Consider the following 16,400-nt stretch of genomic DNA (forward strand, 5'->3'; position numbering starts at 1 on the left):
ATAGAATCAGTGGCAAGAGGATGAAGTGAATAGGACGGACAAAGATGGTGATTTCATCCATGGAGAAAACTGTGGCTCATCATCAGTAAACGTTGGGCATGAGGTCTGACTAGACTGACAGAGGCATTGGAGGAATTGATGGGAGGCGGAGAGGCAGAGCTGGAGGTCAATTAATGTACATATGGAGACTAACTCAATGTCTTGAGTTGATGGTACAAAGGGCAAAATATAACTAAAGAGACAGGGGAACAAGGATAGATTCTTGGATGACTTGGAAGGTAATTGCGCTTGGAGGCAAGAGGATGTGGGTGAGATCCTAAATGAGTACTTAGCGTCGGTATTCACCAAGGAAAAGGACATGGAGAATTGTGAGATTACTGTGGAGTATGCTAAGATGCTAGGGCATTTTGAGATCAAGAAAGAAGTGGTGTTGGGTCTCTTGAAGAACATTAAGGTGGATAAGTCCACAAGGCCCAATGGGATCTACCCCAGGTTATTGAGAGAGGCAAGACAGGAGATTATTGGGGCCCTGACAAAGGCCTTTATATCCTTGCTAGCTACTGGAGAGGTCCTGGAGGACTGGTGAGTAGCTAATGTTGTTCCTCTGTTCAAGAAAAGAAAAAGGGATAATCCAGGAAATTATAAACCAGTGAGTCTCACATCAGTGGTTGGGAAGCTATTGGAGAAGATTCTTGGGGATAGGATTTATGTGCATTTGTTAAAGCATAGTCTAATTAGGGAAAGTCAGCAAGGCTTTGTGCAGGGTAGGTCCTGTTTTACTAACTTGATTGATTTTTTTTGAGGAGGTGATGAAGGTGATCGATGAGGGTAGAGCAGTGGATGTTGTCTACATGGGTGTTAGTAAGACTTTCAACCTCATGGTAGGCTCATCCAGAAGATTAAGATGCATGGGATCCACAGTGTCTTGGCCACTTGGATTCAGAATTGGCTTGCCCATCAAAGTCAGAGAGTAGTGGTGGAAGAATGTTTTTCTGGCTGGAGATCCATGACTAGTGGCGTTCCGCAGGGATCCATACTGGGACTTCAGCTGGCTGTGATACATATAAATGACTTGGATGAGGATGCAGAAGAGGTTTACCAGGGCGCTGTCTGGATTAGAGGGTATGAGCTGTAAGGAGAGGCTGGAGGAACTTAGGGTTGTTTTCTCTGGAGTGGCGGAGGCTGAGGGGAGACCTGATCGAAGTCTATAAAATTGAGAGGCATAGATAGGGATGACAGCCAGAGTCTTTGGGGGTGATTCTCCCATTCCGCTGCACTAATTTTTTAGCGCAGCAGACTGGGAGAATCGCATGTTGGCTGATTTGTGGGGTTCCCATGGGCGTTCACACTGCGCTGGGTCTCCCAGACCCGGATTTCTGGCGGCGTCTGTGTGGTGCCGGAAATTGGCTGGGAGACGGGGCTAGCACTTAAATAGTATTTAACATACAATTAAATGCTATTAGCGGGCCTGGGACTGAATTCTTCAGGCTTCCCACTGCCATTCTGCATTGGGATCCGGTCAGGACAGTGGGGAGGCCAGCGATCGGGGAGGGGGGTGGGGATTGTCACTGCTGGGGTGGGGGGAGAGGTGCTGGAGATCAGGTGGTCTGGGAGATCGGGCCGTGGGGAGGTTGGGGAGGGGGGCGGGGGGCAGCACTGTGGTGGTCCCGGGCTGGCCAGCAAAGAGGGAGGCTGACAGTTCAGGGTCACTGCAGAGGCCCCGCCCCATAAAATCTAATGACATCACGTTGGTGGCCTCTGCATTGTACAGAATGTGGGAGATTCTAGTGTGAACTCCCACTGAAAGAAAAGCATGATTTACTCCAGTTTTCCTGTGAATTGGGTACGTAAGAAATGTTTTGGAAGAATCCTGGCCTTTGTCCCAGAGTTGAAATGTCTAATACTAGGGGGCATGCACTTAAAATGAGAGGGGGAAAGTTCAAAGGAGATCTGAAGGGCAGGTTTTTTAGAGTGGTAGGTGTCTGGAATGTGCTGCCAGAGTTGGTAGTGGAGGCAGATACGATAGGGGTGTTTAAGGGGCTTTTAGATAAACACATATGCAAGGAATAGAGGGATATGGACCAAAGGCAGGCAGAAGGGATTAGTTTAATTTGGCGTCATGTTCGGCACAACATCGTGGGCCGAAGGGTTTGTTCCTGTGATGGTGCTGAGGTGGAAATAGTATTGTTGGAGATGCTCTGGCTATAATTGAATAGGTAAGAGTGGAACCAAGCAGCAGCAATTTGTCTGAGCTGTGCAATGGAGAGGTGTTGGAGGAAGTTGTTGTGGCTGTCTATCCAATGTCTTTGGATAGGCTGGCAATGATGAGGAGGGATTATGCACAATGATCACAGTCATTGGAACTGTCATTTAGAACTTAGATTCAGTAATGTGGGACAGCAATCCAACAGGAGCGATTCTAACATGGACTTACTGGAAAGATGAGCATGAGTTATAACAGGTTTCAAAGCTTTGGAGAGGAAAAAGAGGTTGGAGCTAGGGGGCCACTTGAATGCGCTAAACAGCAGAGGTAGCATGCTGTAGACAGAGCTAATTAATCAACAAGTGCATCAGATCAAAGCAGTAGGCACTGCCGCATCCAGTTGTCAATACTCTGAACAGTTAAATATCGAATAGTGGGAAAGGCTCCTTGAATATCCTGAAGTGCCAAGTGGACGATTTGTCTCCACTCCACTTGAGTTCCCAACATCGTAATTGCCAATCATTTGCCAATTCAATTCACTCCATTTGATATTAAGAAACAGCTGAAAACTCTGAATACTGCAAAGGCACCAACAACATCCTAGCTGTCGTGTTAAAGACTTGTGTTCCAGAAGTTGCCATGCCTCTAGCCAAACTATTCCAGTATAGCTACAACACTGTTGTCTATCTGATAATGTATAAAATTACCCCGGTGTGTCATGTTCACAAAAACCAGGACAAATCCAATGTGATAAATTATTGCCCCATCAGTCTGCTCCTGAGAATCAGCAATGTGATGGAAGAAGTTGTTGACAGTGCTATCAAGCAGCATTTACTCACCAATAACCCTCTCATTGATGCTCAGTTTGGGTCTTGCCAGGACAGCTCAGCCCCAGACCTCATTACAGTCTTGGTCCAAACATGGTCAAAAGAGCTGAATTTGAGTGGCGATGTAAGAGTTACTGCCCTAAACATCAAGGCAGCATTTGACCGAGTGTGGCTAAGCAGCCCAAGAAAAACTGAAGTTAACGGAAATCAGGGAGCATTCTCTACACTGACTGGAGTCATACCTAGCACAAAAGATGATAGTTCTGATAAAATAGACTTTTTTTGCACTCATCAGGGCAATTTCAAGAATACCAAATGATTTGATTTGATTTTTTATTGTCATGTGTATTAGTGTACAGTGAAAAGTATTGTTTCTTGTACGCTTTACAAAGCATAGTGTTCATAGAATACATGGGGAGAAGGAAAAGAGATGGTGCAGAATGTAGTGTTACAGTCATAGCTAGGATGTAGAGAAAGATCAACTTAATATCAGGTAGGTCCATTTAAGAAGAGAGTGTATACTGGTTGGCAAGTGGAATCTGATTGGTAGACGTGTTGCCATAGAAAATGCACAAGTTGTGGCGACTGACAGTTAACTTCCAAGCATTGTTTGAAATTTAAAGCAGGGAGCTGGACTCTGATTAGTCAAGGCAATGCCCTGTAGAATGAACCAGAAAATGGATTTCACTTGTTTTGTTTAGCTGGAACAGGCGCAATGTGTGTACCTGTGTATTTGCAAAGAACAAGGCTCTGTGTATTAATATATGTAGATTCCAGTAAACGTAAATGTGCCACATTGCGACCCCGTCTGACGGTTCTAAATTGATTGTCAGCGTAATTCTTAGTGCACTGAGGATTATTTAGCAAATGTTGTCCAATTGCGGAATCACATCTAATGTTGAACACTGTGTCCAGAGTTTTGCAAGCACAGACTGGTTGGGTACACTCTGTATCTTGCCCATTGTGAACAGAGGCTGGGACATGCTGATTGATGCTCTCTGCCAGTTTTTAAGATGTATGCCTACATATCTAGCATCACGCAGCAGTGAGCTCTGGAGTTTTCCACTTGTATCTATAAACAGTATGCAGTTTTCCATTTCCATTACTTATCCAAACACAAGTTTTGCTCTGAATCCCCAGCTTTGAGTTTAATTGTTAATCTTTTAAAGGAACTTTGTCAACTGTATTTCTAAAGTCTGAAATATGCAACTTGGTTGGGTTTTCCACAGAAGACTGGGATTGTTGACTTCTTTACAGGAATGACGAAGGTTGGTTAGGTAGGACCTTCTCCATCTAAAACTATGGTGAATGCTGTGTACTGGGTGGTTCAAGTTTGCATCTGATAAATTCCATTATTTTGTACAGATTTGAAGACACTGTGAGTGGTTGTTACTTGTATTTATTTTGTCACTTCTTTTGAATATGGGAACTTTATTAGCCTGTTACCAATCTCCCTAATGTTCATTGACTCACTCACTAATAACTGTCAGGGTCTCACAAATCTCCTTGTTATTTTCTCTCAACACTGGAATAAATACTGTCTAATCGTAGGCATTTACTTGCTTTATGTGATTTCAGTTTGTGTAAGACTTCCATCACATTTGAACCAAAGTGGATTGTCCGATATGTGGATGATAGACTTGATATACTTAAATCTGCAGCTGCATGCAATAATTTCCTTAGATGTCTTATCTCACTCTGATTATGCTCCATCCTGTGTTCAAATTCACCTTTGAAATCGAGCAGTCAAATGAATAATCAGAGGCTTTTTTCCAGGGTGGAAGGGTCACCGACAAGAGGGCACAGGCTTAAGATGAGAGGTGATAAGTTTAGGGGAGACATGCAGGAAAAGCTTTTCACACAGAGGGTGCTGGGTGTATGGAATGCACTGCCAGTGGAGGTGATGGAAGCAGACACATTAGCAACGTTCTTGATAGACACATGAATGGGAGGTGAACAGAGGGATAGAAACCATGTACTGGCGCAGGCTTGGTGGGCCGGAAGGCCTGTTCCTGTGCTGGATTGTTCTCTGTTGTTTGAACACTTTTTCGTTGATGTATTATTTGAGAAATCTCAGGGGGTTCTCGACCAAGGTCTACCACAAGCCAATCTTTACTGGTTAATATATGCATTGGGATTGTTACAGTTCCACACGCTATAAGATTGGCCTTATTGGCAACCTTATAAATAGGGCCTGAGCCATTTACTTACTGTGCAAGCCTAATGCCTCAATAGGGAGCAGCAAAGACATCCTGTGAGATAATGGCTACTCTGTTCAGATCATTCTGAACTGATCATGTCACTTTCAGCCCTGAAAATTGCCCATTCTACCTCAGTTCACCCTGGAAGGGCAAGGTGTGTCAAAATTTGAGCAAAGGTGAAGCTAGCTGTTTCATGGTGCCACCATTCAGTAGCAATACAAATGGTATTCACCACTAACAGGATGCTGTAATCAAGCCAAAAAGATGTTCTGCCTATCACACAAATGAGTAATGTGGCATATGAATTTCAGTGTCAGTGTGATGTTGGTATGTAGGCCATATGTCTTAAAGACTGACGGATCAAATCAAACATGTCTCTTCTGCTGTCTGCAACGGGCAAGGTGCAGACTACCCAACCATCCTATCTTTGCAAAGCTCAGTGTTCAACATTAGATGTGATTCTGTGATTCGATGTTTGCTAAATAATCCTGACATTAATACCCAAGTTCTGAGCAACTAAATTATTATAGTTCTGACAGTCGGAGGTCAATCATCTCTGTCCCAAGACAGCACTGCAGGAGCTTCTGAGGGTAGTGTCCTCGGACCAACCATCTTAAGTTGCTTCATCAATGACCTTCCCTTCAACAAAAGGTGAGCAAGAGTGTGTTTCCCGGTGGTTTTCCCACATTTGCAGTTCTTCATATCATGAAGCAGTAATCCCTGCATTGAGCAAAACCCAGACATCATTCTACAACTATGACCTCTTGTCCTAGACTATTCTAGAAGGGGAAACATTTGGTTAACATTTACTTTATCAATCCCGCTGAATATCTTATATACCTCTATCAAATCCCCCCCTCATTCTTCTGTACTCCAGCGAGTACAAGCCCAAGCTACTCAACCGTTCCTCATACAACAGCCTCTTCAAATCTGGAATCAATCTAGTGAACCTCTTCTGAACCGCCTCCAGTGCCACCAGATCCTCCCTCAAAGGAGGTGACCGAAACTGAACACAATATTCCAAGTGTGGTCTCACCAATACCTTATACAATTGTAACAACACTTCTCTACTTTTATACTCCAGACCCTTTGCAATAAATGCCAAGATTCCATTTGCCTTCCTTATAACATTCTGCACCTGCATACTCACTTTCTGAGACTCATGCACAAGGACACCCAGATCCCTCTGCACAGACGCCTTTTGAATCTGTTTCCGATTTAAATAGTAATTTGTCCTTTTACTTTTCGGCCAAAATGGATAAACTTGCATTTATCCACATTAAACTCCATCAGCCAGATTCTGGCCCATCCCCCTCGCCTGTCAATATCCATTTGTAAACTTTTTATCTCCTCATCACAGCCTGTTTTCCCACCTATTTTCGTGCCGTCAGCATATTTCGCTATGTAACACTCTGTCCCTACCTGTGGATCACTGATATCATAGATCATAGAAATCATAGAAATCGGGCGCAAACCAGATTTCTCGGCACTCTCGTGCTCTTAACGGCTTGCCCCTCCCATCAGCCAGGAGGCACAATGGTAAGGCGAGTCGCCCCCATGGTCTCCACAGGAGTGACAAACAATATCCAAGCTGACAAGATAAGGCATTATATCCCATCTTGGGCTTGATCTGACACTTGAATACAGACGGTCAAGAAAACCAGAGTACTTAAGGAAGCGGCCCTGAAAATAGTAGATCCATAATGACGAGGGGTCACGGGCTCAAGGTGAGAGGGGCGAGGTATAACTCAGATATTAGAGGGACGTTTTTTACACAGAGAGTGGTGGGGGCCTGGAATGCGCTGCCAAGTAAGGTGGTGGAGGCAGACACGCTGGCATCGTTTAAGACTTACCTGGATAGTCACATGAGCAGTCTGGGAATGGAGGGATACAAACGAATGGTCTAGTTGGACCAATGAGCTGCACAGGCTTGGAGGGCCGAACGGCCTGTTTCCTGTACTGTACTGTTCTTTGTTCATTGGTGGTTATTTTCCAAAATTCTTTGGACTCTGGAATAGTTCCTACAGATTGGAGGGTAGCTAATGTAAGCTTGCTATTCAAAAAAGGAGGTAGAGAGAAAACAGAGAACTATAGACCAGTGAGCCTAACGTCGGTACTGGGGAAGTTGCTAGAGTCTATTGTCAAGGATTTCATAACTCGGCATTTGGAAGGCAGTGGTATAATCAGACAAAGTCGGCATGGATCTACAAAAGGGAAACATGCTTGACGAATCTAATGAAATTTTTTGAGGATATAACTAGTGACTAGTGGGATTCCGCAGGGATCTGTGCTAGGACCCCAACTATTCACATTATATATTAATGATTTGGAAGAGAGAACTGAATGTATTATCTCCGAACTTGCAGATGATAATAAGTTGGGTGGGAGGGTGAGCTGTGAGGAGGATGCAGAGATGCTTCAGCGTCATTTGGACAGGCTGAGTGTGTGGGCCTATGTATGGCAGATGCAGTATAAGGTGGATAAATGTGAGGTTATCCACTTTGGTAGCAATAATAGGAAGACATTATTACTTGACAGGTGTAAATTGAGAGAGGTGGATACTCAACAAGACCTTGGAGTCTTTGTGTATCAGTCGCTGAAAGTAAGCGTGCAGGTACAGCAGGTATTAAAGAAGGCAAATGCTATGTTGGCCTTGACAGCGAGAGGATTTGAGTATAAGGGTAGGGATGTTTTGCTGCAATTGTATAGGGTGTTGGTGAGGCCACACCTGGAGTATTGTGTGCAGTTTTGGTGTCCTTATCTGAGGAAGGATGTGCTTGTCATAGAGGGAGTACAGCGAAGGTTTACCAGGCTGATTCCTGGGATAGCAGGTCTGTCATATGAGGAGAGACTAAGTTGGTTAGGATTATATTCACTGGAGTTCAGAAGAGTGAGAAGGAATCTCATAGAAACTTACAAAATTCTAACAGAGTTAGACAGGATAGATTCAGAAAGAATGTTCCCAATGGTGGGGGAGTCCAGAACTAGGGGTCATAGTTTGAGGATGAGGGGTAAACCTTTTAGAGCTGTGGTGAGGAGAATTTTCTTCACCTAGAGGGTGGTGAATGTGTGGAATTCACTACCACAGAATGTAGTTGAGGCCAAAATACTGTCTGATTTCAAGAAGAAATTAGATACAGCTGTTGTGGCTAAAGGGATCAAGGGATAGAGGAGGAAGGGGAATCAGGATATTGAATTCGATGATCAGCCACGATCAAAATGAATGGTGGAGCAGGCTCAAAGGATTGAATGGCCTATTCCTGCTTCTAGTTTCTATGTTTCTAACTCTTATGAAATGCTGAGAGACAAAGAAATACCCAAGTCTTGACTTATTGGTACTCTGAACTACACCTCTCGTGGTTGACATGAAATTGCATCAGAGCTACTGAATGGCAGAAAGTATAAGAGAATTTTGCTAGCAAGATCCGTAAAATGTAGAGGAGGAAGTAAGACAACAACTCACTGATGCACAGGTAGAGGGAAGTCAATACTTCATCAAACAGCAAATTCCTTGCCTGAGTTGTTGAAAGGACAAACTGTACACGTACAGGATCCAATCCTTAAAATCTGGAACCCTGCAAAAGCTGCTAGTGAGACAGAGACTCCAAAGTCTTATATCATTGAGAATGAAATCAGAAGAAACAGAATCTATATTCGACCCGCACCAGAGCTGGTAAAGCAGAAAAGGTAATCAGAAAAGGCAGCAACATCATTAACAAGTGAAACAACTGCTACAACACCAGGAGCAACACATGCACATCGCCAGTATAATGTGCCACTCATCACTGAGAGTGAAGAATACCAAATTCACGAGATAGAGGCACAACACTTAGCATCCAAGCAATACTGTGAATTTCATTTGAGAAATGAAAACGAGGTTAAAAAGTTTGGTTTAATTATAAACTATATTGTTATGAGCATGTATACATCAGTATCCAGGATGTTACATCACTCACTATTACACTACAGTCTGTGTACATGGTGAGATTGGGAAAAATACACTATGAAAACTTCCAGTATTTGTGTCTGAAAGTGATTATTTTGAAGTTCTAGGAACCACAAGACATGGGACTAGGGTGTTTAACAAGTTTGGACTGTTTCTCTATCCCATTTTGTTTCCTTTTATTTGGATGTTTTATTCTTATCCTTGTTTTTTTCTGTTTTTGGGCACCAGATATTCATTAGTCTCCCATTCACACCCGCCCTAGACACATCACGTGGTTATTTTTTGCCTCATCACCACTCCCTTTGATTATGCACAACTAACCTTTTTGTCATTTAATCTCTCCTGTCTTCCACCCTATCACACTTTCCCTTTTGTTCTTTTGCGCGCTTTCCATATTTCATCTGATTAAAAGCTATTACATTTCGGTAGCACAGTGGTTAGCACTGCTGCTTCACAGCTCCAGGGTCCCGGGTTCGATTCCCGGCTCGGGTCACTGTCTGTGTGGAGTTTGCACATTCTCCTCGTGTCTGCGTGGGTTTCCTCCGGGTGCTCCAGTTTCCTCCCACAGTCCAAAGATGTGCGGGTTAGGTTGATTGGCCAGGTTAAAAATTGCCCCTTAGAGTCCTGAGATGCGTAGGTTAGAGGGATTAGTGTGTAAATATGTGGGGGTAGGGCCTGGGTGGGATTGTGGTCGGTGCAGACTCGATGGGCCGAATGGCCTCCTTCTGCACTGTAGGGTTTCTATGATTTCCAACTTCTCCCAGTTTGGATGAAAAGTCATTGACCTGAAACATTAATTCTGTTTCTCTCTCTGCAGATGCTGTCAGACCTGCTACGTATTTCCAGCTTTTTCAGTCTTTATTTCATGTGAAGTCAGACTGGGCAGGGAAAGCAGTCTTGGTTTCCTGAATGGTAATGATGAACTAGTTGGGTTGCCCCATGTCACATCAGGCTGCATGTGCCTATATATCAGAACAGGCTATATCTGATTGGGTAAGCCGCAGCAATATAACAAATATAGACATGGACAGCAGAACCTTTTTAACGTGCACACCACTTTTCAGTGAAATCCACTCATTAGGTGGAATTATATTAGACTGGACTACTTTGATGCAGAGCCTTATAATTGAAAAGCAAGCTTTTATGTTGCAGCCTATATAAATTAGCACGAGTAACAAAAGTGAATTTAGATAAAAGGATGGTGATCACAACAAATTAAATTGTTAATTATCAGGGATATGCCAAAAGAAAATTACTTTAGAGTAATAAATTGAAGTGTTTTAGTAATAATTGCAATAAAAACAGATTTGATCACTGCAAAATTAAAACAGAAATATTCTATAAATATTTGACTCATTGCCAGATTCCTTTTCCATTAAGCACAAGCCTTTAACAAAATTAAAATCAAACTGATGTGCAGGCAAGTAATATTCAGAGCTCCATCAAGCACACTGCCCAATGTTAACTGAGCCAAACAAACCATGGAGGAAAGTTTGGATGGAGGGAGGCACAGGACAGGACGCAGATTCGATTCCCTCTCTCGGTTGAGTTAGCTTATTTTAGCTGGAGCAATGGTAGGTGTGCTACTTCCTCACTGCCCTGAGCTAGAGGTATGGAAAAAAACATCAGCCAAGGTTCCTGCGACTTAATCACTGTCCAATAACTGCAACGAGAAAGTGTACTTGTGCATATTTTACCAAGATTGATTTAACAAAATGCCTTAAATGGATTGAATAGCTTACCAACAGTGATTTAGTTGAGTCACATTGAATTCAATCTGTGTATGCAATTTTATTGAAAATATCTGAAATTCTTTCCTAGATCTTAAACTATAGATCATTTTCAATTTTGGTATGTTAATGACACAATTAGGCTATGATTATGCATTTTTGTATGTATTTTTATCTCTGCTCTCTTCCAATTCTGGCCTCATGGGCACCCCGATTTGCATTGCTCCAGCACTGGCACCTATGCCTTCAGCAGCCTAGACCCTAAGGTCTGTAATTCCCTTTCTAAACCCTTCCACCTCTTTCCTCGTATAAACTGATCCTTATAACCTATCCATGACTAAACCTTTGGTCACCTGCTCCAATATAGTTTGGTGTCAGATTTTGTTTGTTTGTTGAAACTCCCGTGAAGTGCCTTGGGACATTTTACTAGCTGAAAAGTCACTATAAAATGTGAGTTGTTTAATAAGATGATTTATTACCCAATAGTAGACAGATTTTAGGAGAGGAAGAATGAATAAGGTGACAGGTGAATTCACTGGCTACTCTGCAATATTGACAACAATGTTGCAAGGACAGAAACTGATGTGCAAGATTGCTGTATACTCAGTTTGGATTACCTACAGGCCAGCAACCTTTTCTGAGATTTTCATTCTTGAAAGCAGATGATTGAGAGATGACAGTGTAGTAATATGTAAAATATTAAATGACAGAAACGATAAATCCAGATCAATTAAACCATGGCAATGTGATGGGTGCAAACTGGTGAAAAGCAAGATGAAAACTACTTTTCACACGTGATCAATACATGAAGTGGATTTCTGGATAGGGCCATGCAGGCCAAAAATAGGTTGGGTAATGTAACGGGAAAGTAAGTTTTGTCCGTTCTTTCAAGAAGAACAAGTGAAATTGCCTTCCTCGCCCCTTCCAGCTGGGATCTCGTGTTTAAAAGATGGAATTTGAGTCAGTGCTTGTTGTAAAATTGGTGATGTCAAATTTGCAGGCACTTTTCTGCTGTTTTGCAGTATGCTACTTAATGTGGGCGACATGGTGGCACAGTAGTTAGCACTGCTGCCTCACAGCACCAGGGACCTGGGTTCAATTTCGGCCTTGGGTGATTGTGTGTAGAGTTTGCAAGTTCTCTCTGTGTCTGCATGGGATTCCTCCAAGGATGTGCAGGTGAGGTGGATTGGCCATACTAAATTGTTCCTTAGTGTAGGTTAGGGGGATCAGCGGGGTAAATGCTTGGGTTATGGGATGGGGTGGACCTGGGTAAGACGTTCTTTAGGAGAGTCGGTGCAGACTCGATGGGCTGAAAGGCCTCCTTCTGCACTATAGGGATTCTATGATTTTTAGCATGTGCCAATTAAAGTGGGTTTCAAATGTGCCAAACTGACCTAGCTTCCAAATTTCCGATTTCTGCTGTTCCACAGATTGCATGCTCTTCGAGCCAAAAAGGAAACGGATGCATTTTCTCACTCTTAAAAAAAAACACTGTTGGATGTACAACTTCACAGTAGCAGAGATTTTTGTTTGGCCTTGGAAAAGTAGCTGCATAATCAAGGACTCCAAGCACCCCGGACATACATCAACTGGGATGAAGGGGAAATGGTCGAGAGCTTCAAGGTTTTGGTGTCCAGATCACCAACAACCTGTCTTGGTCCCTCCATGCTGACGCTATAGTTAAGAAAGCCCACCAACGCCTCAACTTTCTCAGGAGGCTAAGGAAATTCGGCATGTCCATTACGACATCCTTTCTGGATGTATCACAGCTTGGTATGGCTCCTGCTCTGACCAAGGCCGCAAGAAATAGGGTGGCATGGTGGCACAGTGGTTAGCATTGCTGCCTCACAGCACCAGGGACCCACATTTGATTCCAGGTTGGATCACTGTCTATGTGGAGTTTGCACGTTCTCTGGTTAGGTGCACTGGCCATGCTGAATTCTCCCTTAATGTGCCTGAACAGGTGCTGGAGTGTGTGACTAGGGAATTTTCACAGTAACTTCATTGCAGTGTTAATGTAAGCCTACTTGTGACAGTAATAATTAAACTTTAAGGGTTGTGAACGATCACTCAAGCCAGCCTCCCATCCATTGACTCTGTCTACACATCCCGCTGCCTCGGGAAAGCAGCCTGTATAATCAAGGACCCCAAGCACCCCGGACATTCTCTCTTCCACCTTCTTCTGTCGGGGAAAAAGATACAAAAGTCTGAGGTCATGTACCAACCGACTCAAGAACAGCTTCTTACCTGCTGCTGTCAGACTTTTGAATGGATTTACCTTGCATTAAGTTGATCTTTCTCTACACCCTAGCTATGACGGTAACACTACATTCTGCACTCTCTTGCTTCCTTCTCTATGAACGGTATGCTTTGTCTTTATAACATGCAAGAAACAATACAGTACAGCACAGGAAACAGTCCCTTCGGCCCTCGAAGACATGTACGATAACAAATCAAAATCAAATCTCACTTTCACCAAGCCCACTGGAATGCATTAAAGTTAACAACGAAGGCAATTTATTGGGAGCATCAAAACCCGAAAGAAAAGGCATGTGAGAGTAAATATAAAGACCGACGAGGATGGGATTCGAACCCACGCGTGCAGAGCACAATGGATTAGCAGTCCATCGCCTTAACCACTCGGCCACCTCGTCCCGGTACCAGAGAGCGGCGGCCCAGCCTTGCTGCAGCACAGCACTCTAACCGGCTTGCCAAACTGCCCGCGGGGGTCTCTGTCCGCCATCAATCCCCGGGGCCTTTCCCTCCCCTCACTCTCCCCTTCCCAGTATTTATCATTTATTTATGCAGCCGCGGGGCGGGGGGCAGGGCTGTCACCTCAGCTTTCTCAGGCAGCCACTGCTCCGGCAAGGGTCAGATCGTCTCGCTGCTGAATGAGAAGTTGCTCGAGGAAACACACCGAATAACAGTAACGGCCTTCAGTTTGAAGTTTGTGTCTCTAACGGTCTCTCCGCTGGCTCGCGCGCTGTCAGGGGCACGGGGGGTGAGGGGGCGGGTTCCAGCTCCCCGTTCTCACGCCCGCATTGGCTAGTTTACTTCGCGTCCTCTCCGTCCGATTGGTCCATTGTGCCGTCACTCACTTCAGAGTTCCGCCTCCTTTTCATCAGGTTGGGTTTTGAAAAGTCAAGATAGGTTGAGTCGCGTTTTCTGCATATCCAGACTGGAATTGGTCAAAAGTAGTCAGTCCGGGCGGGGGGCGGGGAGGGCTGATCCTGCTTACCATTGGTGTACGCGGCCGTCAATCAAAGAGCAAGCGGCGGGCTGTGAGGAGCTCACTTGATGGAGGCGAGGAAGGGACCTCTCAGCGGACGCTGTCAATCATGTCGTAGACCAATCATAAAGAGGCGCTTGCCCCAGCAGCTTCCACCAATGGTCAGTCAGACTGTCAATCAGTGAGAAAGGGCCCGCCTCCTCCTCAGCGTTCCGCGCCAGCGAGTTTGGTTGAAGGCGATTTAGCGAGACGTCAACACGGAGGCAGGTCGCTGCCGGCGTCGTGTTGGTCGCCGTTGTCCTGCGCCGTTGGTAGTGGCGGCGGCTGGCGTGAACCGGGGGAACTGCGCCTGAAGCAGGACGCCAGCTTGTGTTTGAGTTGCTGCTGTAGCTTTGCTGACCCGGGGGGAACATACACTCACAGATTGAAGAAGAAGAAGGGATACTTGGAGAAAGTATGTGTGTGTGAGAGAGCCCAGAAAGTGATCGACCATTCCCTCCTCAGGTATGTCTCTGAGAAACACGCCGAGTTCTGGTGGCTGGGCAATAACTTTTCTACATGACCCACAGGAAAGAGGCGTCAAAAGTTCGAGGGGAGGGGGGGGGGGCTTAGTGGGATTTATTTATTTAAAAATACACCTAGTTACTGATTTGTATGAATTTCTAACCAGGCCTTGAATTAAAGGAGTTAAGATTGAGGTTTTAAAAAAAGATCTGCCCCATAACAAACTATCCGGCCGTGCAATCAGCTAGCGGCTGTTGTGTTGTGTGTGTAAATATGAGCACTTCAGAATTAGTGAGGACCAAGTGGCATCAAGTTTAAATACTTCTAACGTTTTAAAATGCAAGTGCATTTGTGTTATACTTTTTAAAGTATGAACGGAGCACAGATTTGTTTCTGTGAAAGAGTCCCAAGTTTAACTGAACTATTCTCCAAATATGCCATGAGAAACCATCGTTGTAAGCAACGAAGTAAATTGTCAGGTCTTCACTGTACTAAATGTAAATATAATTTCTAATTCGTGCAATGCAATTTATAGCACATTGATTTTTGCAGAGAATTATTTCGCTACATCCATGATGTTATTTGAAGAATGTCTGTCTGAATGGATGCATTTTTGTGATTATGAACTGATTGTAAATATATAATTTGATTACTAATGCTAAGAAAAGATTCACCTTGCCCGATTACATTGATTTTATTTGTCTGTTATAATAATGTAACCTTGTTTAGGACAGGAGAAAACCATTAACCTATCCAGCCTACTCCTCCAAACCACACTTGGAGAAGTTTATGCTTGAAAATTGAACTTGTCTCATTTTGGAAATAAATGTTAGCATTTAGCATTCAACATGGTTGGCTGAAGAATTAAGATTCTGGTTACTGAGTCCCAAATATCAGGATCTCTTATGGAATTAACATCACATTTCCATTTCCCACACAAACCATCCTGTTGTGCTTCACAGTCAGTTTTTGATTTGATTTATTATTGTCATGTGTATTGGGATACAGTGAAAAGTATTGTTTCATGCCTGCTATATAGACAAAACATACCGTTCATTGAGAGGAGAAGGAAAGGATAGAGTGCAGAATATAGTGTTACGGATACGGTGAAGAAAAAGATCAGCTTAATATACAATTTTGTATGATGGGCAGAGGTTCAGACTGCTCAAAACCATCATGTGCAAGATCCTTATACGGAGAGTAAGATTATCCATCTTTTTAAACTGGGATCAAAGCCATGTTTCAGAGGTGAGAGACCAGCCTTCAACTCACTGTACTACTGCCATATTCCTTCAAGCTGAGGTTTAAAAAATAGATGCATTCTTGGAATGTTATTTGCAGTGGGTGTTTTAAATGTCTTCTGATAAACCAAGCATTGATCGAGCATCAAAAATTCTTACGCACTTTTGAATTTTGACATCTTTAATTCATCATTGCAGTTAGTTAGCTTAGGACTTAACTTTTCATTCACCCTGTGGCAGGAAGCAGTCAGAAAACACTTTCAAGTACCCAGGAAAAAAAAATGGAAGTCTAGAAAAAATTCTATTTTTAGAACTTCTGTCTGTAGAAGTCTCTGTAGGTTGATAGTTAAATTATACGATTTGAATAGAAAACGTGTGTTTAAGTTCTTAAGATTTGGTATGTGACAAATGATCAACTCTCATTTTAAACTATTTTAAGAAAAAAGTAGTTTAAAAGCAAATTATAGAAAGTCTTGTTTATCCTGCATGACAAATAGCACTGTGATTTATTTTGCGGGG

The 16,400-nt window shown here is 43.4% G+C and overlaps 2 protein-coding genes and 1 non-coding gene across 8 annotated transcripts in view; 1 reads left to right on the forward strand and 2 right to left on the reverse strand.

Annotated features, from left to right (window-relative positions):
• LOC144493365 (putative tubulin polyglutamylase ttll-15) overlaps positions 1-13,901 on the reverse strand; it is a 96,462-nt gene extending 82,561 nt beyond the window's left edge. For both annotated transcript variants that reach the window (XM_078212174.1, XM_078212175.1), the window contains exon 1: positions 13,743-13,901. The gene's annotated coding sequence lies outside the window, so the exon portion shown is untranslated. The remainder of the gene's footprint in view (positions 1-13,742) is intronic.
• trnas-gcu (transfer RNA serine (anticodon GCU)) lies at positions 13,480-13,561 on the reverse strand. The gene has a single exon. It is a non-coding gene; the product is annotated as a tRNA-Ser (tRNA).
• A 475-nt stretch (positions 13,902-14,376) lies between the features above and the next one.
• disp1 (dispatched homolog 1 (Drosophila)) overlaps positions 14,377-16,400 on the forward strand; it is a 390,670-nt gene continuing 388,646 nt past the window's right edge. For all 5 annotated transcript variants that reach the window (XM_078212185.1, XM_078212187.1, XM_078212182.1 and 2 more), the window contains exon 1: positions 14,377-14,640. The gene's annotated coding sequence lies outside the window, so the exon portion shown is untranslated. The remainder of the gene's footprint in view (positions 14,641-16,400) is intronic.

This window comes from Mustelus asterias, chromosome 5, assembly GCF_964213995.1.
Source record: "Mustelus asterias chromosome 5, sMusAst1.hap1.1, whole genome shotgun sequence".
NCBI lineage: Eukaryota > Metazoa > Chordata > Chondrichthyes > Carcharhiniformes > Triakidae > Mustelus > Mustelus asterias.